The sequence below is a fragment of the Lagopus muta genome, chromosome 4, assembly GCF_023343835.1.
Source record: "Lagopus muta isolate bLagMut1 chromosome 4, bLagMut1 primary, whole genome shotgun sequence".
Classification (NCBI taxonomy): Eukaryota; Metazoa; Chordata; class Aves; order Galliformes; family Phasianidae; genus Lagopus; species Lagopus muta.
Genome location: NC_064436.1, coordinates 31,638,469 through 31,658,877, shown reverse-complemented (window position 1 = coordinate 31,658,877; position 20,409 = coordinate 31,638,469). Strand labels below are relative to the sequence as shown.

Sequence of the window (20,409 nt, the reverse complement as noted above, 5' to 3'; positions counted from 1 at the left end):
AATTATCTCTTTAAAGAGAGTGAAAGCAGATCAGTGCCTTACAAAGCAATATACTTCTGTTTTACATCCCCTGGCAATGCAAGTAGAACTTTTCTTCTCACATGGAAATGAAAACAATGTCTTTGTTTCCAAGTGGCTTCACACAAAGCTGGCTATCTGCTGTTGAGATGAAATCCCTCAGACTTGCAGCTTTTGCAGTCGAAAGATTAGTGAGCCAAAATATACCGCAAGTGCAAAGTTACCAATAAATGATGATTAAATAGTGTTTAGAGGAAAGCCTGCTGTGAGCTTTCAGTACCTTCAGCTGAACCATTTTATAACGTAGTGTTACCAGGATATTTCATTGTACGCGGAAAGGCAGGGGAATAATAAAATGTATGTGCCAGAATTCCCATGCGCTGGTGAATTCCTTGAATTTATCAAGCTCGTTGGTGTGCCTCCAGATATTTTCCTCAAAATGATGACTAGTTCTTTAATTACACTTAGAGCCATGTTGTTGTTGTTTGAAACTACAGATTGAATTTAGCAACGTAAGTGTCATTAATCTGGTGAAATAAAAATGTCTACTTTTTTAATAAGGTCTCAATTTAATGTTTTTAAATACTCTGAAGAGATTTAATGCTAAAACAGCTGATATAAATCTGCTCTACTCCTCTGTAATTCTCTCTCAAGCATGTGCCTCTTTCCAAGGGAACTTGGCTCACACTAATTTCAAAGCTGTTTACTGCCTGCATGAACTTGATGGTCTATAACTTTTATTGTTAAAAGTTGTTAACATCAGAGGTGACCAGGAAGCTGAAGTGATGGAGTCTATATATAGTATTAATTGTCCTATATTTTTTTTTGTGAAGTATTGCAGAAAGGTTCTGGTCAGGAGTTATGTTCCACATACCATACTGGAGTCAAGCCTGTTTGAAAGAGTTCACAGGCTTATATTGTAGTGCATCCTTAGCTTGACAGGTGAGTTGCTTGCTCTGGCCTCCATTCTGCTTTAGGTGTTGTAAACTGAGACACATCGGTACCACTGCGTTGGTGTTGCTGGTTGCATCACAGTGGGAGCTGGAGCTCTGTCAAGCCATGTAGCTGCCTCAGCCTGGCACGTGAAGGTCTCATGCAGTGCTAAATGGAGTAGAAATATGCTACTGTTTTCATGATTACACTTGCAATTCTTTATTCCTAAATAAGCTCTTTATTTTCCTTTGGCATTTTATTTTCCCCACTTTTAACAAAACAAATCATCAAATTGGTGCATTTCACATGAGGAATGGAGTATATTATTTGGATTGAGTTTTCGTTTAGAGCCTAAAAAAACAGGCACAGGATTGGTATTCCTTCCTATGCAAATCTTTATGGCCTTCTCATTAAGATTATGTTCATTCAAGAAAACCTCTTACTTCTGAGGACCTTGTCATCATTTATGCCAGCATAAAGTGAGTCCAGATTAATTTCCTTCTGCACTGTTTCCTTGTATGAGGCGAGGAATAGCTGAGAGAATCTTGCTCTGTAGGTTAAAATGGAACTGCCTGCATAGCACTAAGGGTATTTAGCTATCCTATTAGTAAATATTGCAGTTGAGAGGTGGTAGTATTCACAGGGGAGCTGAATCACTGCAGTCACTTCAGAGCAACAAAGAACGAAAACTGTACCAGCCTTAAAGATGAATTGGAGCTGCAGTGATTAAAAGGATATATGTTTCCCATGCTCCACGTAAGAGTCAGCACTGTTTTCCCTGGGGATTTTGTCAGTCTGTAAATAAAGATGCCTCTGCTTTCCTTGGGGAGCAGCTTAAGGTCTGAGAACATCATTTGCCATCAGATATTCCTCATTAGGCAGTGGCTGGCACAGTGCAAGGAGAGTTGGGTGCTGAGCTTTGGCTCTTTTCCTTCCCTGGCTGAGTCAGCCTTTTTCCTTTTAGGGCTTGGTGTCCCACTGCTTATTTGGAAAGGGGGGTCAGCAGGTATCTCCTCATTTATGGGGAGGGGAAAAGAGGATTTTTTTGGGGACTGAATGTTGTGTGAGGCTAAGAGAAGGTTGAGAACATACTCTGCTCCTCACTGGGGGGTGGGGGGGAGGCAGGGAGGCTGTGTGTTTGCTAGCCCAGGGCTGGCAGGGCACAGGGGCTCCTGGGTACTGACATATGGTTAATGAGCGCTGCTTTTCTCCATCTACATGTGAGCTACTTAGCAAGCAAGCTGGGGAAGGCAAGGGGCACCTCCTGAGCCCGGTATCCGTCCTGCTCTTTAATTATTACCGTTTCCAAATCCCTCTTAGTATTCACAGCTCAATTTATGTGCTAATTGATCCTTTCAATAATCAAAAGATAGAGACTACAAAGGTAGCACAGGGTGTTCTGCCGGCACTGCCACTACACAGCTCTGATAAATTATCTGTGGCAAATGTCTCACTGCCTCATGGCACTTGGCTTCTATCTACTGGCATATCTTCTGCTCATAGCCTCTGTGGTTGAAGCTGCTACAGGAAGGAAGAAGGGCAGGGGGAGAGCAGCTGCAGTGTGCTGTAGTTTTGTTGGAGTTGGGGATGCTGAGGTACATGGGCAGATGGAGCTGGGGACTGCAGCACAGAGGATTTCTGCTGCTAGTGACTGTGATGGAGGGAGTGGAGGCTGTTCAGCTCCACTCTGGTGTTCACTGCTTCCTTTGACTTCTCTGTCAGCCTTTTGCTGTTGTCCGCAGTGATATCCAAGGCAGAGCGAAATCTCACTTCCTCAGAGTGTTTGGCTCCTCTCTCTGCTATAGCATATGCCAAGACATTTAGCTGGAGCTGCTTGAAATGCAGCTATAATTATCGAGTACACATCTACTGTCATCCCCTCCCACTCACCCTCTGGTACCTTGTGCTGGGTGTTGCTTTCCCTGAAAACCACCCTGCTTGTTGCAGTGCTTCCTGCCCTCCTCTCTCTCCCCCATTGCTCCCCAGTGTGGGAGAGCTCACTCCCTCATCCTGCAGACCTGCTCGTGCTTTCCCAAGACTGGTTTCAAACTGGTTACTAAGAGAAATGGTTTCTAAACCACTTATTTATTATTTGGGGCCATTTGCGCTCAGAGCCTGTAAGTGCTTTTCCATGGAGGTTGTCTATGTCATTTAACCTCCTTATCTGGAGTGGGGTATCTGTATCTTTGGAAAAGTCCTTGTAATTTTGGAGGAAACTATTTTTGGTGCCTTAGCTTCAGGTGAGATGACTGCGTTGCTTGTGAGGTGCTAAGAGAAACTTATTCCCTCCAGGGTGTTTTGCTGCCTGCTGATACACCGTCAGCGAGGCCAGCCTTTGTAGAGCATTGTAAAACAGGCTTGCTGTGTGCATTCTTTTCTTTTTAATCGGTTCTTTCACAGCACTGGCAAGAGACGCTCACCATGGAAGAAACACGCAAATATTTTCACTTTGTACTGTAACAGAATTGGTAAGAGCCTTGAAGTAGAAACTGTTTTCTTAATTTCTTGTTAAGGTTGTGGAAAGCGTAGAGAAGATTATTTGATTTGCTAACAGGGCTTGGAAAGCTCACCTGGGAGATTATGCTATCCATAATGGTTGCATGTCTGTGCAGAAATAAGAGTGGAGCAAAAATAACCAGATGTGCCTAGTACACTGAAAACGGTCATGATACTGTTTTGCATAATACACAACTGAGGGATCTTGCTGGAGGTGAGATAAGATGTAAACATAGGAGAATCAAGATTGAGCCATGAGTGATGCAAACTGTGAGAATCAGCTAGGTGTGACACATAATTGTTTACAAATATCTTAGTTTATCTTCTTCAGAAGCTGCTGAGAATTGGAATTTTCTGGCCTTTTTTTGAAAGGAGTGATTTTCTTTTGCCTTCGTTTTCATGGGAAGTAATGAACTGAGCGCAAGCTGATTTGTTTCAGGAAAGCTTCTACCCTGTTAACTAGGGGCATAAAGAATTTATGCTGAAGATGTTATGTGCCAGAGTTGCTTATAGCTCACAGCTTTCCTGTTAACCCATCTTTGGACTCTATCATTTCTGATGGAATGGATGTTAGTGGGAGGGGAAGATGTTGGCACTCCTACAAGTGGTTAATGTGCTGAGTATAACAAAAATAGTTAATTATTTGGAAACGATTTGTTTAAAGCAGTTGGTGAATGTTCAGTGAGTTCTCCCTGCTCTCCCTGCTGAAGGTTGATGGTAGTCGTGGGTGGCTGGGTGAAGACTGGTGTATGGATTGAGCAGCCTGAAGGGGGACGTGTTCTAGCAACATCCAAGCTTTGGAGAAATGTAACTCTGAGTGTTCTGCTATCATACAAGCTCACTGGCATAGGCCATATTTTAGTACAGGCACGTTTTGGAGTAGAGTAAGCTTCAGACTATGATATTGCTTAGTTTATTGGAAAAGGGGAAAAAAAAAAACAAAAAACTCTGGGATTTAGGAACTTGTGTGGTTTTCTCTCATCTAACCTTTTTGTTTGCTTCACAGAATGGTGCTTATGAAACTGGATGGTTTTAGGGGATTGGATATTCATTTCCAATTAATAGGTCCCAGTTTGTCTCAAGCCAAGAGTGACCAGATGTAATTACCATATGGTGACTATAAAAAAATAATAATAAAAAAATATATATAGTTATTTGAGTGTGGGAAAAGAGGGAGAGGAGAGGAAATGGGTATTGGCAGTGTTTTTGCTTCTTGCAGTTGTCTGTATCACAGTATTACAAATGTACACATGCAGAAACTGTGTGGTTTGCTTAACAGTCATTAATTCTAAATACTACTTACATGATGAATTCTTTGATTTGCCTCACAGATTTTTGTAAAAACTGCAAACGTAACTGGAAAAAGAATGGAGGTTGTGACTCTAATGGGTTATTTAATTAAAAATACTAAATATAATGAAAATAAGAGACCTGGCAAGAGTGGCAACAAAACATAAACATATTGTAGCTGACAACCAGTAGCACAACTCTCCAATGGGGAGGTGTGCTCCAAGAATAACTGGGATGTTTTTTTCTGGCCTGAATTTACTCATAGGTAAGACTAGATTAGCATAAGAAAACCTACTTGGCTTTAACATTTCAGTGCTTCCAGCTAATGTCTTTTTCATCAGAGGCAAACAACTGTACACATATGAGGATCAACCTTTCTATCCGTATCAGTAATAGTCTCTAAGAGAACTTGAAATAATAGGGGTGAATTTGGGAATATGTGCTGCTATTACCTGAGCTATACAAACTCTCCATCGAAAAGAATGTTAGTCCTCAGAGTTGCCATTCTGTCACTTTTCTTTCCCAGCAAATTAAGATATTATCTGTGCTCTAGTAAATTATTTAAGATCAATACACTTGGCAAGTTCTTATCTTGTCTAGCATGTTTAAGATGAAATATTATACAGTGTGTTTCCAAATGAAGTGTTGCATGCATGATAAATAGTCATTATATTGCGCCTCACAGGTGACATCATACCTAGTAATACATTAGTGGGTAGTTGTAGCTGTGCAGCTCCTAGGAGTCAATTATTTTGTCAGCTAGTGCTGCCTCATGAAAGCAGCATTTTTTTCACTGGGTCCAGGCAACTAGCCATGAAAGATAAACTGAAGAGGATGTTTTAGTGTTAAATGTGGGATTGCAAGGATGGTGGAGGAAAGTTGCATGTAGGATGTAGAGAGATGAGTGATGCTTTTTTCTCTTGTCCAGCTTGCTGGCAGTAGCAGATGGCCAAAGTGCAGAAGCAAGTGTTCAGCTTTAAACACAAGGGGGAGAGAAACAGAAGTGTTCTGAACAGGGGCTCATGCCTCCTTCCATATGAGTACAAGCTTAATGCATTGTTGAGGAGGAGGTGGTGTGTTGACTTGCCTAGAAGGAAGATTTTAGCTATTATGATTTGTATTTATTAGCTACCCAGTTGCTGTGTCTACAGGAGATGCAAATTTGGTCCAGGATAGAAGCCTCTTAAAAAAAAATTAAGACTACCTTCTGGTTGTATTATTATATATACTAAGTTATATTTTATGTATTTTGAAGATACTGTTGATGTTAATCTGTGAACAGTCAATGTACCTATTTAAATTATAATGTGGCATACATCATTTACACCTTAGCTGATTTAGCCTTGTTTTAAGTGTTTTTCCATTTCCTAAAAGTGAGAGTGCTGTGAGCATCTCATTAATTTGGGGAAACAGTGGACATGTGCACATGATAATGATATTGTACGGCCTTTCTTAGCAACAGTAGCAGGAAGCCTTGAGGTAGCCAAACTTGCTCTTTGCAGCTCTGCCACCTTTTAGCTATAATGTTTTCTAAAAGTTTAAGCACTTTTCCTCTCTTTTTAAACAAAAAGTTCAGCTTTAAGTTATTGTACTGAAACATTTTATTGGGATTAAGACAGTCTCTGCTCCCCCCTTGTCAAAGGAAACGGCAAACCATAGCTCATTTAGCATAAGCTTCAAATTGCAGATTGTGCAGGGTGTCTGCAGCACTGTCTCTTCCCACACCATTAGCAATGCCACTTCTACTGCTGATGGACTGCAGGTACCACATTAGCTTGAAATCTGTCCTTCACCACAGTGTTTCCTTTCATGAACGTTGTTTACAAATTTTGCTCAAAAAATTGCATCTAAGGTAGTCTGTCTTTCATTTATCCTGATCACAAGTGTAAGGCAGTTGTATCTACTCTGTCTGTCAAGAACTATGATCTTATGTTTAAATAGGCCTACAGCTTGCTTGAAGTCCAGAAGATGCTGATGCCCAATGGATTTAGTATTAAATTGGTACAGATGAAGATGGGACGAATAGGATTTGAACATTCTTAAGTACTGGTGAATCCTCATTTGCTGCTGCAACACTTCACACAAGTCCAAAAGCTTTTGAGGTAGACAAAGTTACTCCAGAGTAGATTATGGATGGAAAATGTCCATGTAAAGAACACTTTAGAAGAGAGCTCCCTGTGACAAAGAAACACTTGTCCTGATTAAAGCAAGAATGCTTGTTGGAAATGTTTATGACTTCAGTAACCTTTTTCTCTGGACTCTGTGTACTGCATAGCATGTGTGTTTCAGATGACTAAATTCTTGACGTCATTCTCTAAGGTGGATGTTGGGCCTCCTTTGGAGGCTATCCATATCAGGCCGATCATTTTAAGACTTGTTGCAATGCATCCTAGTGAGGTGCCATGCAGTTAGGTTATGTTTCTAATAGAAATCCAGCAGGTTTTGTTTAAGTATCCCAGTGGAACGAAGGAGGTGAAATGAGAAGCATGCAGGGTTTGCTGATGTGCAGAAGCAGCCTGAGGCCTAGCATGCTGGTTCTTGGCATCAGTCAGTCTGCGATCGCCTTGCAGATGGCGGTGGGGAAGCCCTGCTCATGGCATGGGCCATGTGGGGGCTGCAGAACTTGAAGGACTGGGCATGGTCAACCAGCAGATGCTTCTGACTGCTTCTGTGCCATGGGCTTTCCTTCCTGTTCCTTCACTGCTGTGAATTAATTTGGAGCAGCGCTGTACTGTCTGTCATGATTTTGCTCAAAAGGAGGAGCTGGTAATTGCATTAAATCGATCTTGCAAACAGCAGGGAACTACGGCCATTGTTTTCTACTTTCCCACCCTCGTAGTCTTAATCTTCTCCTCAACGTGGGGACTTTGTAAAAATTAGGCCTTCTTTCAGGTACTTGTATTGACTTCTAAAATATGTAGTTACAAGCTCTTGCAAATCTATCTTTTCTACCAATTATCCCATAAAGTGTTTTTTCATAGATTATCTGCTGTCTAGAAAATTACCTGTGGAGATTCAACAGTGGGAATCATTCCCTCTCCCTGCACCCAAAAGAGCAGGAAGGGGAACGTGTTTCCCCATCAGAAGCCAGGTTTTAGAAACTGTCAGTAGCCTTTAATGCTTATGGAGAGCTTTTTTTGGCATGTATTTCTCATCCCTTTGAACACCAGCCAATGAAACATCTTGACCCCAGTGATGCTGGGGTAATTGCAGAGCCTTGTCTCACCTGCCATGTTGAGTAAAAGCGAGGGTGCTTTTCCCCCTTCAGAAAAGGGAACTTAACCTACCTTGTTCCCTGCTAAGTGATTAGAGCAAGATTTGGCTAATACAGAAAGAAGAGCTTTTCCCTTCTTCTCCCATGCTCCCTTGCACTGTGTTTCTGTGTGCTGAAATACAGCCAGTGTTCAAAGAAAAACAAAGTAGTACTGCTTCCAGAAAGTAAAGCTTCCAGAAAGTAAAAATTCTGTTTTCTCACCATCATGACAAGGAACTGGAGAAATAGTTCAAGTATTCAGGAGAAACTTATATGCAAAATGAGAACAAACTATGAAAAAATAGGTCCTCTGAGTCACCTAACTATATGCTTGGGCAATTATGCTGGCAGTCAGGCTTTGAATCAGAGTAGGTAGAAGTTGCCAGAGCACTGAGGGCTTTTTCTAATTAGGTGGCTTCTGTAGGTGTCCAAGTAAGAGTTAAGAATAGTAGTTTTAAGTGAGCCTTTTTAAAAAGGCAGTTTTGGAAGCAGGATTTCATTCTCCCTCTGAGAGTTCAGATGTTTGAGACTTGATGTGTTACTGCAAGTGCGTTTTTAGGAAGAAGTACAGCCTGATTTCTGAAAGCTAAATAGGAAGTTCAGGGAATTTATCGAAATCTGGGGAAGGCACTGCAGCATGCTGTGAGCATCTCCATCCCTCCATAAATAAAGAGTGGAGCCTAGGATATTTAAAGCACTGCTTCTGACTTTGTGCAAGTCTCTCCTTCTGGCTGTTTTCCACTTTTTTTTCAGATCAGCCTGGTTATACTGTCTTTTGGGGCAACGTACATCGAATGGCACAGATTTTCTAACCTTATATGGGGTGTAATTGGTGCTACTTGATCACACCTAACTTGTGTGCTTGGCACTCGATTTTTGTGTACCCATCTGTTTGCCCTCAGTAGTGCTAGCTATCATCTGAGAGTCCAAGAGCACTTCTGCCTTATCTTAGCCATTTATATTCACTAAGGTTTTAATGCTAAGAAGTGGTAAGCAGTAGGAAAATGAGATATTTGTTATTAGCAGTGGGTCAGCTCTATGGGTTCATCAACCAAGGCTGAAATTTGCTGAAACTCTTAGGTCCAGGCAGATCTGCTTTTGCTGTCATGCATGTGTTTGCCATGCAGCAGCACGCAAGCACCAGGGTGCGGCATCGGCAGCCGGATGGCTAATATTTATTGAAAATGAACAGCCTGTGAAATCGCTGTGAAAACACCGCATTGTGGAAAGGCTGCGGAGAGACCTGGGGGCAGCTGTTGGGATGAGACATCACAGACGCTTCTTTGGAAATGAGCGATGTGCTGCTAAAGAGCAGTCAGCTCGTTTGTGGAGTGTGCCCTCGGCGCTACCCAAACAGAAGAATCCACTGTGCTTGTTGCTTGTGTTGCAGCAGGGATTGAGCTGACAAGTTAAGTGCTTCCCTTGGAGTTTTTACAATAGGACTTTCAAATGCTTCCCAACAATGCTGAATTGGTGAGTTGATAGCTTACTGCATTACAGAAAGCCACGATTCTGTGCATTAATTCACTGCCTGTCTGGTCTCGGTTCTGAATATTGCTACTGGTTTCAGAATAATGCAGTCCAGAAATTAACACTGGTTCAATAATGTAAAAGTTAAAGATGGATACAGTCACAAAAGTATTACTTTACAGTGGGTAATTCTAATAGGACTTGAGCTGGGAATCTAAGGCTTTTTGTAGTAAAAAGCAGTTATCCCTTTGAGAGGTGCTCAGGTCTGAGATGGCTGACAAGTCCAGCCATCACTGAAGAGTAGAGCACCTTAGAAACATTTTCTGAAAGGCACCCACATTCCATTGGGCTCCCTGGAGGCCAGCATCTGAAAAGCAGTTCAGGTGGTCTTCTGGAGCTGAAATCCCAGATGCCTTCCCCACCGACTCTGTGCAGCAGTGTCACACCCAAGTTGGTGCCTCCAACTCAGACAGAAAAAATCCAGTGCCCCTAGAGTTATTCCTGCTTGGAGAAATGTATGTTACATACCCGATGCTGCTTTGGGGTACAGTTGAGAGAATTTGCCTTCTCTAATTGTATTTCACCTTAATATCCTGGGGTTTCTTACTTCTTTAAGCTGGATTGGTAGTGTTAGGTTTGTTCCTTAGATCTTCTTTTTCCTGTGCTGTTGCTGCATTTGAGCTAAATGGCAAGTCACCCAAATTATGGGTGTGTGGGAAAGGTCAGAACTGTGGATAGTTTCAGTATCTTTTAAAGCAAGTCTGCTTTACCAATCTGAGCTTTTTTCCTTTGTAATTTTGACATGAGAGAGATTTTTGGGGGGGAGAAATTTGTTCGGCTTTTTTACCCTCCGGCAACTCTACAGGAGGTGTTGAGTGTGTTTCCTTTGATTTTTTTTGCCCGTCCTTGTGAAAAGGCTGCATCAATAAGACAGATTCCAGGTAACTAATACCTTTTGGATATTTGCAGCTCAGTAGCATTAGGATGGAAGAACGGTTTTGTTTTGTTTTCTCCAAGGCAGTTTTTACCTTTTTCAAAACTCTCCCTGTTTCTCATTTATTTAGGTCACCTGTCTAGGGGGGTTTGAGGCTCCATGCTATCTTAATTTCAGCTTTATTTTCCACTTAAATATCATGCTGGCATCACACAGGACATTCTCAGTTCTGAACCTGAGATGCTTTGCTCGCTGTTGAGTGGTAATGCCCTATCAACTCCAAATGGCAATTAATGCTGTTTCCCCAAAGTGACTTGTGTAAAAATGAAGTGTAATTGGAAAGTAGTTGCCCATTACAGTGATTTATCTTGTTGCTGACTGATTTGTTATTTAACTCTAAAACATTTTATTGATGTCTTTGGAAAGTAACTGCGTGACCTAAGTAAAAATGTTAAACTTATTAATCATGGTAAGTTTTCTCTGCTGGGTTTATCATATATATGAATTATGTAGCTTGTAAAACAGTTGTTTATTATTCTAAGAAAATACAGTGCTGTGCAGGCGGCACATAATTTTCTTTCTAATTTTATTAATGTTAAGTTTAAATTCTTCAATAGATAAAAAGGTTAAATGTAACTTGGTTCATTTTTTAGAGTCTCTTTGAAGATAAAGATGCTGTGTCCGCAGTGAATACGTTTGTTGTTATTAATTTGCAAAATGTTCTTATTAAGTTGCTCCTGAGAAGAGACTCACCTCTTTCCCCTGAGACCCCCCCACTCCCTGGATGATGGATTGCAATAATTTAGGCCTTTCTAAGCCTTATAGATTCCAAAATTTTTACAAATGTGTAATCTTTAATATTAGAAAATAGCCCTTATTATCTATTGGATTCCTTTATGTTTCTGCTGAAAAGCTGTATGACTAATAACACTACCATCCCTGTTTTCTGTAAGAGTAATGGCTGTGAAGGTGGGTTTTGAAAGCACAACTGCCAGCCGTGGCAGAGCTGTGGAATTTCTCATGGGAGCAGGAAGAGTTGAATATGATCTGCAACACTGCTGTAGAAAACAAAATAACAAAAAACAAAACAAAACAAAGAAAAACAACCCAAAAACAGAGGGCAGCACCGGTTGTGATGAATTGCTGACTTGAGGTTCTAGAGATGAAGCAAACGACACTGCAGATCTCAGGAGAAACAGTGGCCTTGCTGTAGAAGAAGAGTTGAAGGACACAGCCTTCCCTGTCTCTGCTTGCCAGGGTGGTGTGCTATGTGCAAAGAAGAATATAACTAACTCAATTTTCCTTTCAGTTGGAGAAGTTTCTCGTACTAACAGGGAAAGATGAGCTCAAATTCATTTGGTACATAGCGATGCTTAGTTTGATTCAGTCCTTTGAGATTTGTCATCCTTGTGAGGATGTGGTAGGAATAGATGGGAGTTGTCTGTGTTGCAAGTGCATAGCCTGCTTCAAGTGCGTCGTGTGCTGCCCTGTGAGGGAGATGAACCTCCATATGGTAGGATATATGGTATCCTACCAAACTAGCGGGACATTTCTTTAATTTCCAGGTCAGAGAGTTACATTTGAAAACTTTCCTGATTGGTTTTCAGGATCCTTTGGAGTAAGATTGCTCCAGTTTGTGGGTTGTTGCAGTTTTTGTTTCACACTGCCATGGGACAGCGGTAGTTGTGTCAGTACCAGAGCCTCTTCTGCTTTCCATCTTTGTATCTATTACTCAGCTGGTGCTATTACTCACCTTTTGTACTCCATCACTGGAGGATCTGAGTGGCTTATTTACAGGACCAGCTGCATCTTTCCTTTTTCCTGCCAATCCCTGTGTCATTGCAAGTGATAAGGTGATGCTCTGATTTGGGATTTGAAGACGTGTGTTAATATCCTGTTGAATAAAAAATGCAGCTCTATAGGCCTTTTTCTAATTTCCTTCTATCTGTAATGTCCAAGATATTCATTATATGATCTCATTTTATTTTATTACCTTACTCTTTTTAATTTTTATTTTATTCATAACAGAAAACATAGGATAAGCAGAAAAGATGAGGATCAAATACAAGACTAGCAACAGATAAAGAACTTGTAACATGAAAAAGGAAATTTCAGACATTAATATTCAATCACAGTGATAGCGGAAGGGGGAGGGTTTTTTGTAGGGGGGCAAGGATGGGAAGGAAAAGATGTGGGAAGAGCACTGGATTTAGAGGGACTATTATGCCTGAGTAGTCTGTATCATGTGGTTTTTCTCAAAGCAGCAACACAGCTGAAAATGAGGAACTTGACCAACATTTATCTTCACAATGAAAGTCATTTATCCTATTTCTTAAGTGGGATAACAGATGAATGAGCCTTTTGCTTTTTAAGAAACATGCTTGAGGAATGTGGCCTCTTGGCCTCCTGTCCTGCTGCAGCTCACAGGGAGCAGGGTTATCTCCAGACAAGGTTCACAGAGGTTTGTCTCATCCCTCACCCATAAATACCATCCCAGATGGGTTGGGCTTTGTGCGGCTTGTGTGTGAGACTCAGCTCTTGCATGGTCCAAACAGCTGCCAATTTGTGATATAGCTGTATAAGCTACTGCATCCCAGTTTGAATGCCAACACTAGGGAAGGTTTTGGTGCCTCTGAGCAGGGCATGGCTGCTTTTATGTCCACGAATGCAGGACAAAGAAAGGCAAAACCATGGGTTTTACAGGTGAATACCCAGCATGTTGCAATTTAGGAGTTGAATGTTGATGATGTGAAGTAAAAGGCACTGTGGCTGCTGTGGTTTCTGGCCTTTGACATTGGCCAGACCATGGCTGAAGCAGCCTCCCTGTGTTTGTCTGTCTGTTATGTATCTGAGAGTTTTCCTGCTCAGGGGCTCGTGGGGACTGCTGCTGAGTGCAGTCCCATTGCCAGCAGTGCATGACCCTGTCCTGGCCAGGCAACCTGCACAGAACAGAAGGCTGACTGACATTCAGACGGCTGTTCGTCACAGACTGTCTCTCCATGTTACTTGACATGCTGTAATCCACTTTTGTACTTCCCTAGTTCATTTCATTAGCTTGGCACTCCCTGTCTAAATATAAAAATGCACGCTGAAAAATCGATTACTGTCACTTGTCTGTGTGCTTCATTTACCCTGCCTCATAAATGCCTGGGGATAATTGGCAACAATGGAAAAGTTAGCAGCCTGCCTGTATCAGCAAGGTCGTGAAAGCGCAAAACAGGCTCCTACCATCACATTGCAGGACAGCTTTAAGCAGATGTAGGGTTCTGAGGATCATTTTTGCTGGGGAAAAGCCTCTTTTCCATTAACTGATCTCTGACCATTCCTTTTTCACTGCTCTGCAGACTGCTTTCTGTTCAGAGAGCTGGCAGGGAGCAAGCCTTTTTGGGTTAATAGTAGCGAAATAAGTCAAGGGGTGTACATTTTGAATGTAGCTCCTCAGTTTGTGTCTGTGTTGAAACTTACAGTCCTGTGAAGAGCCATTGCATAAAGCTTTCCAAAGGGGAATAAGCCTTGGGCTATATTTGCTGTACTGCTGCCTTTTCTAGCCAGAGATACAGCTTCAAGTATAATGTTAGGCAGATTATAAACTCTCTAGGGTGCCTTGTATTGTAGTCTTCCTAATCTGTAATATTCTCAAGCTCTTCGTATTGATTGATTTCTCTTTTTTCATTCTTGATGTTTAAAGTGAGGAAAAATATAATTACTGAAATGCAAACCTTAGTGCTGGACATTTCAGCTGCTTTGATCTGTTTTGTATTCCTGGTTAATCAGCTGCGAGTCCCAGGGTGTCAGCGGGTGGTCCTGTATCGCCACTTGATATGGCTCCACGGGCCGAGCCTTGACATCTTGCAATTTAAACTGTATTACTTAATGGGGCAGCTGAGGTTTTGCCCTGTCATCTTAAATAATGTTCCACGATATTATTTAATGTGGTGTTAACTTTCAACAAGGGCATAACTAAACATAAAAAATTAATTTTTTTTTGACATTTGTCTGTCGTTCATTACGGCTGGTAAGCAGTTTGGCGTCCTTTTCAAGTAACACTGCATCCAGCATGGATAACATGCTTGGAACATAATGAGCTGTTGAAAGATTACAGCAACGAAAGGTCAAATAATCACTTGAACATGGATAAAAATTATTCTTGAAAACCGTGTTTGGCTGCTTCATCATTGGACACAGCTAAAATGTTTTTAAACAGAACAAACAAAAACTCCCATCGTTCCGTTTTCCTGCGATAAATATCACAGGAATAGATAACAAAAGAGGAAAAGGAAAAACTTATGTTTTAGAATGTTTTAGAGAAATAAAAGGCTCTTACTTTCCAGGGAGACTTGCTGAATGTTTTGTTGAATGTGTTTTTCTCTCAGTACAAATTAATTACTAATTGCCTGTTATGTGGTGTGTTGAAATTAGTTCTTTCTTCCTCATCATATCTTGAGACATCTTTGCCTCCCACTCCTTAAGGAGGTCAGGGCTTTGGCCTCCACCGGAATCCCAAATGAGGTTTGTCAGTCAAGCGTAGCAAAATCTAATCTCATCCAGAGAAAAAGAAGAAAACAGACCAGAAAATGATCTGATTTTCCGATTTCATGGCCAAGGTTACCCTGGGAAGTGCTGAAAGTGGCATTTAAAGCCCGTAACTAAGGTGGCATGCCAAACTAAGCACTAATAACAGAGCAACCGTGCGGAAAGATATCGCTTTAACAATTTTACAGTTGCTAAGTGTGAAAATTGTAGTGTGGGCAAGCTCCTGGAATCTGTGGCAATTGGTTCAAAGAGCTGGAATTGTTCAGTGTAAAAATGTTCTCGGCCCCTGTAACTCTTAAGCACCGATGAGGTCGGCTCCTGCTTTTGCTGTTCAAACATAAGGCTCAACAGCTTCATTACAGACACGTGTGATTTTTTTTCTCTGAAAATAAAATAAAAAGAAAAGCAACAGCATTGCATAGAATAGCCGTTGGTGGCTTGATAGGATGATGTTATCAGTGTCAGCCTGTGCCATACAAGCCTGAGAGAAGGAAAGAAATAAGTAGCTATATTTAAAAGTTGATGTATTTTTTGGAGCCCTGTCCTGTTTCTTGCCTCTCAGACCTACGTGTGCTCTCTGCAGCCATGAGCACACTAAAAGTGCCTCCCTAGTGCAAACCATCAGGCACAATGCGGATGTTTGAGTACATGGGCTGCTAGACAATGCATATTGGGAAGGTGCTCAGGGAGCAGATTCAAAGCAAGCACGTATTCATGTTTCTGAACTTATCTGCAGGGTGATTTGTGAAATAGCAAACTACTTGGGAGAATCATCTGTCAAATGAGCTCCTTGGTGAGTTTGTATATCAAAGGGTGGCTACTGCAGAAGACACCGAGTGAAAAGTTGAAATTTATTTAGGTAGGAAATTTAGGTAGATAGCCGGAACTGATGTCTGTACTAGCTCTTTCTGTGAGCACACAGAACCTTGGAATAAGCGTCCTCATGGCTGATCCAGTGTCAGTGTCCTCGCAGCTGAGGTCATTTGTATGCCTAAATGAGGCTGCTGGGATCAAGCTGTAGGTGGCTTTTAGTTAAGGTCGTGGCGTTTGATCAGCTGGCATTACACTGAACCTGGGGAAATTACCCCTGCTGCTCTTGGACTCGGGGAGGGAATAAAGCCTTATCGATTTGTCAGCATATTTATAACCATATTTACAATCTGCTGTTCAAAAGTCTGTCCTGGCCTATGTGAAGCACAGATAGGGAACTCCTGAAGGGCAGTGTGATTTTTACGTGGAGATTTTGTTGTCAAGAAATTTTTTGTGCTGTGTTTCTACCATTGAAAACCTTGCAGACTTTGTGTATCTTTTCTCCCTGACAAGTTTTAATTCTCATCTTTCAAAAATGAACGTTCTTGTGTGATAGCACTAGAGGGGCAAAATGTATCTGTTGTTGGTTGGACTGCAAAGAGCTATTTCTGCAGAGATTTCTTCTCTCACCTCATGCTGATGTCAGTGTCATGCCTTCTGAGCCACAAGAAGTCTAAAGCAGCTTGTATTTAACACTGCCTCCTGGAGCTCCGGGGAGGAACAAGCTCTTTTGTTTGAAAGATGATGCAAGCAGATGTCCGCGCGCTGCACTGACTTGTGCTGCGGACTGCCTGATGTAGGTGAGGAGCACTTAGGTAAGCAAAACCCTTGCTTAGGTGGCTGGGAAGCAAGTGGATACTCCAGCACAGCCTTCTGCAATTGCTGCTTAGCTTGGCAGCAAGGACTCAGAGCTGGCTCACTTAGACTAAAGATCATGAGTTGCTCTTTCTGTTTTGCTTTCTGGATGGGGAAGCTTAGAATCCACCATAAGACAGAGCAAAGTGGACTTTGCTATTCTTGTGCTGGTTCTTATCAACTATAAACACTGTCTGTTAACTCATTCATTTACATCTTACTGTGCCACCTGCTCCAAATGAGGTAGAGGTCAGGTTTATCCTCCCACAGCAGAAAAGAAACTGACTCTTATCTTCTTCCATATGGAGGATTGCGGATGAAATGAAAGAAAGCCAAGCAAAATGATGACTTAGCTTCTCTGTCAATCAGCCTTTCCATTTTGGAAATTATGAACCAGGTGTTGCCTCTGCCTGCATGTCAAAAAGCTGAAGACTTTTACAGAGGGATTCTGCATGCAGTGCTTACACCTCTGTTCTTAGGTGATGTTGTGCTACCTGCATGAAACAAGAAAATAAAGCAGTCCCCCAGGATTTTCTTTTTTGTGTGTGGCCCGTTCCTACGGGCTTCTCCAGGCATGCAGAGGATCTGGGAATCACCCAGGAGGGGAGTAAACTCTTCAAAAGGGCTGACAATAGCAGGACTAGGAGAAATGGATCCAAGTTGAAGGAGGGAAGATTTAGGTTGGATGTTAGGGGGAAGTTCTTTACTAGGAGAGTGGTTAGGCCCTGGAACGGGCTGCCCAGGGAGGTTGTGGATGCCCCGTCCTTGGACGTGTTTAAGGCCAGGTTGGACGGGGTCCTGGGCAACCTGATCTGAATGTGTATGTTTGGTGGCCCTGCTAGGCAGGGGGGTTGGAACTACATGATCCTTGGGGTCCCTTCCAGCCCGGGTGATTCTGTGATTCTGTGGGAAGGCCAGGAGTGACTGCAGAAAGCTACCTGTGTTTGGGGAGCTGCCTGAGCAGCTTCTGAATGTGAGAGCAGTAGCATCCTGCTGCCACCAGCTCTAGAGTGGCATGGCATCAGGCCCTGGTTGGGTTGTTGGTTTTTTTTTTTGTTTTTTTTTTTAAATATCTTTACCGCCACAAGAAGAATTAATCTATTTGCAATCAGGCTGCATTGTAGTTATAATCTGTAGCAATTGCGGACATGGATTTGTCAGATGTCCACATTTATCTTCTTAAATGAGGAATTTGTCTAGGTCTGGCTCAGTCTAAGGATAGGAGAAAGGCTGTCGTTTCAGTGGGTTTGGCTTCAAAAACATGATAGGCTTGTATGAGTACTTAAAACCACATCCACTGGCACGTACTCCAAGTGTTTTTCTGATGCCCAGAGTGTATAATAACTATTTACCTACATAATTGTTTTTAAAATGCATTTTACATACTTTAACCCTTTTATCACTTATTTCACTGCATCATCTGTGTTTCTTAAAGCCAGAGGCATCTGGGACTCTTTCTGCTTTGTAAATGAGCTGATGTGACCTCATAAGTTCTCAGTGACACGTGGCAGATATTTTGGGGTTTCTCAGTAACAGACAGCAAGGATCGCTCCCTTGATATCTAACTTTTTTGGGTGATGGGGAAGAGGTGAGGCTGACTGTCACCAGGCTGTCACCACACTCAGTGACTCAGTCTGTCACATGGCTGTGAGTCAGAGATGCCACTACTAGCTGACCACTGGTATCTCTGTGGGTTGCAGAGGCAGCTGTTAGAGGCTAATGTGCGTTAAACTGTGTTTTTGTATCACAGTCTGCTTTCCGAACCCTAGGGAAGGGTGGAACTAGGAGCAGACCTTGGGATCAGGAAGAGAGCGGGCTGGGAAGCCTCAGAAGAAAGCACAGTGCTTTGAGTTCAGTCCCTGCCTATGCTCACAAAGAATGGAAAAAATAAGCTTATTTTTGTGAGACATGATTTTGCTGCTGTTTTTCTAGTAGATGCTTTGAAAAAAGGAAGGAGCCCAGACTGACTGCTTCCTGCTTTTACCTTCTGTTGAGTTCTCTGGCAGCTGTGTATTGAAGTGGTGAATCTGTGCACCCCTTCTCCCTCTGGGAAGACCAGTAACCCTTGAATAACGTGCCAGGTTTGCTCTCCAAGGTGTAACTGCACCTTGCATGCCCTGAGTACGTTTCATTGAATTGAGCCACTTAGAGCACAGCTGTTTTATATTACTTGACACACACACACAAAAAAAGGTGTGATTGAGGTGGGGATGACAAGGCTGTTTGTTCTTCCTGGTTGGATAGAGACCCATGTGGTTTCTCTTCTGTTTCAAGTTTCCCATTGCAAACTTGTAATTCATCCCTTTAGCAACAGGGAGCTTACGCTACCAAGTGCCCAGCACTACTATATCTTTGCCCTGCAGCAGCCTGGCTGACAGTGCTATACCACTGGGTCTCCATGCCACCATTAATAGAGACAATTCCTGTAGGAAAGGGTGCAGACACAGGCACAAGACGAAAGAGGAATTCGTAAGTCTGCCAGGGGCACTTAGGGGTGATCTCTCTATCTTGAATTCTATATTTCTTTGCATGATGCTGGTGGACAGAGAATTGGAGGCTGTCGATAACAAGGAGAGCCTTTGTGCTGCCTGGACCTACACGCAGTTTTAGCAGATTGCCCAAAATGCAGTAAAGCACAAATTGTACTCCATTGCTACCTGCTGCCTGGTTTCCATTTTGCATTAAGCACAGCTCCTCCAGAGTCTCTGGACTTTGGTTTACAGCCAGGCAAGTCAGTTCCTCCAGGTTGTCTCTGCTTCTGAACAGGTGGCTAATCCACTAAATAATGAGCCTCTTTAAAAAAAAAAAAACAAAAAAAAAAAAAAAAAAAAGCCCCAAAAAACAAAAAACCTCTTCAAATGATGAAGCATTAGCTCCTAAACCACCTAGGGAAGCAGCATCTGGTGTATCTATGAAGCCATATGCACTCAAATTCAATATATCAACAGAAAAAGACAGGGTGAACATTAATTAAGAAGTCCACTGATGATAAAAACTGACTCCTCTGTAGAAATGATCTGTACTTGAAATAGTGTGATTTAAGGGAAAAAAAAAAAGAGAGAGAGAAAAAGAGCCCCAATTGGCAAAAGCTGAAATTTGAGTATTCTAAAACAAAGGGTATTTTAAGGAGAAAAATTAAAAAAATTGTATGGTGGGTCCTTTCAAGTGTCCTTTAGTGCACATCACTTTCAGCTCAAAGCCTGCTTCCTAGTTATTCCTTCCTGGAGATTTTGTTCTGGAAGCAGTTAATCTTATGTTGGGAACAGTCCCTGAGCAGTCTTTGTGCAGGTTAGCTGCATTGTCTCTTCTCCAACGGATGCAGTGTCTAGGCAAGGGACTGTTTGTTTTTTTTTTTTAAAAAAAAACAAAATAAAAATAAACCATTGTATAAAAAGACACCTTTTTAGGTTGCAGATGGATGTGTGTTTAGGAGCGTGTATATGAAACTGTCTGATACACATTTAAGAGATGGCATTTGAGTAATCTTTCATAACTACGCAAGGAGGTGAAGGTTAAGTATGTGTATTGGGGTGACAAAGCAGGTACTGCACACCAGTGCTCTGTCTGCAGAGGCAGGTCAGTACTGTGTTCATGGGGGCTTCAGACCTGAGGTCATGATGTGGTGGATTCCTGTACTGCGTGTGTTCTGATCTCTTGGCTGTGCCTGTAAGCCCATCTGGCAGAAAACTCCCCCTGACTAAAACAAAATCTACCGAGCATAATTTAGATCACCTTTGTTGCTGCAATTGGATGTCTGATTGTGCAGTCAACTGGAGGATGCTGTGTTGTTTGTGATTTAAAGAGAAAAAAAAGGCTA

The 20,409-nt window shown here is 42.0% G+C and overlaps 1 protein-coding gene across 12 annotated transcripts in view; it reads left to right on the top strand.

Annotated features, from left to right (window-relative positions):
* EPHA5 (EPH receptor A5) overlaps nt 1-20,409 on the top strand; it is a 199,509-nt gene that overhangs the window by 56,240 nt on the left and 122,860 nt on the right. The gene's annotated exons all lie outside the window — the stretch shown is intronic.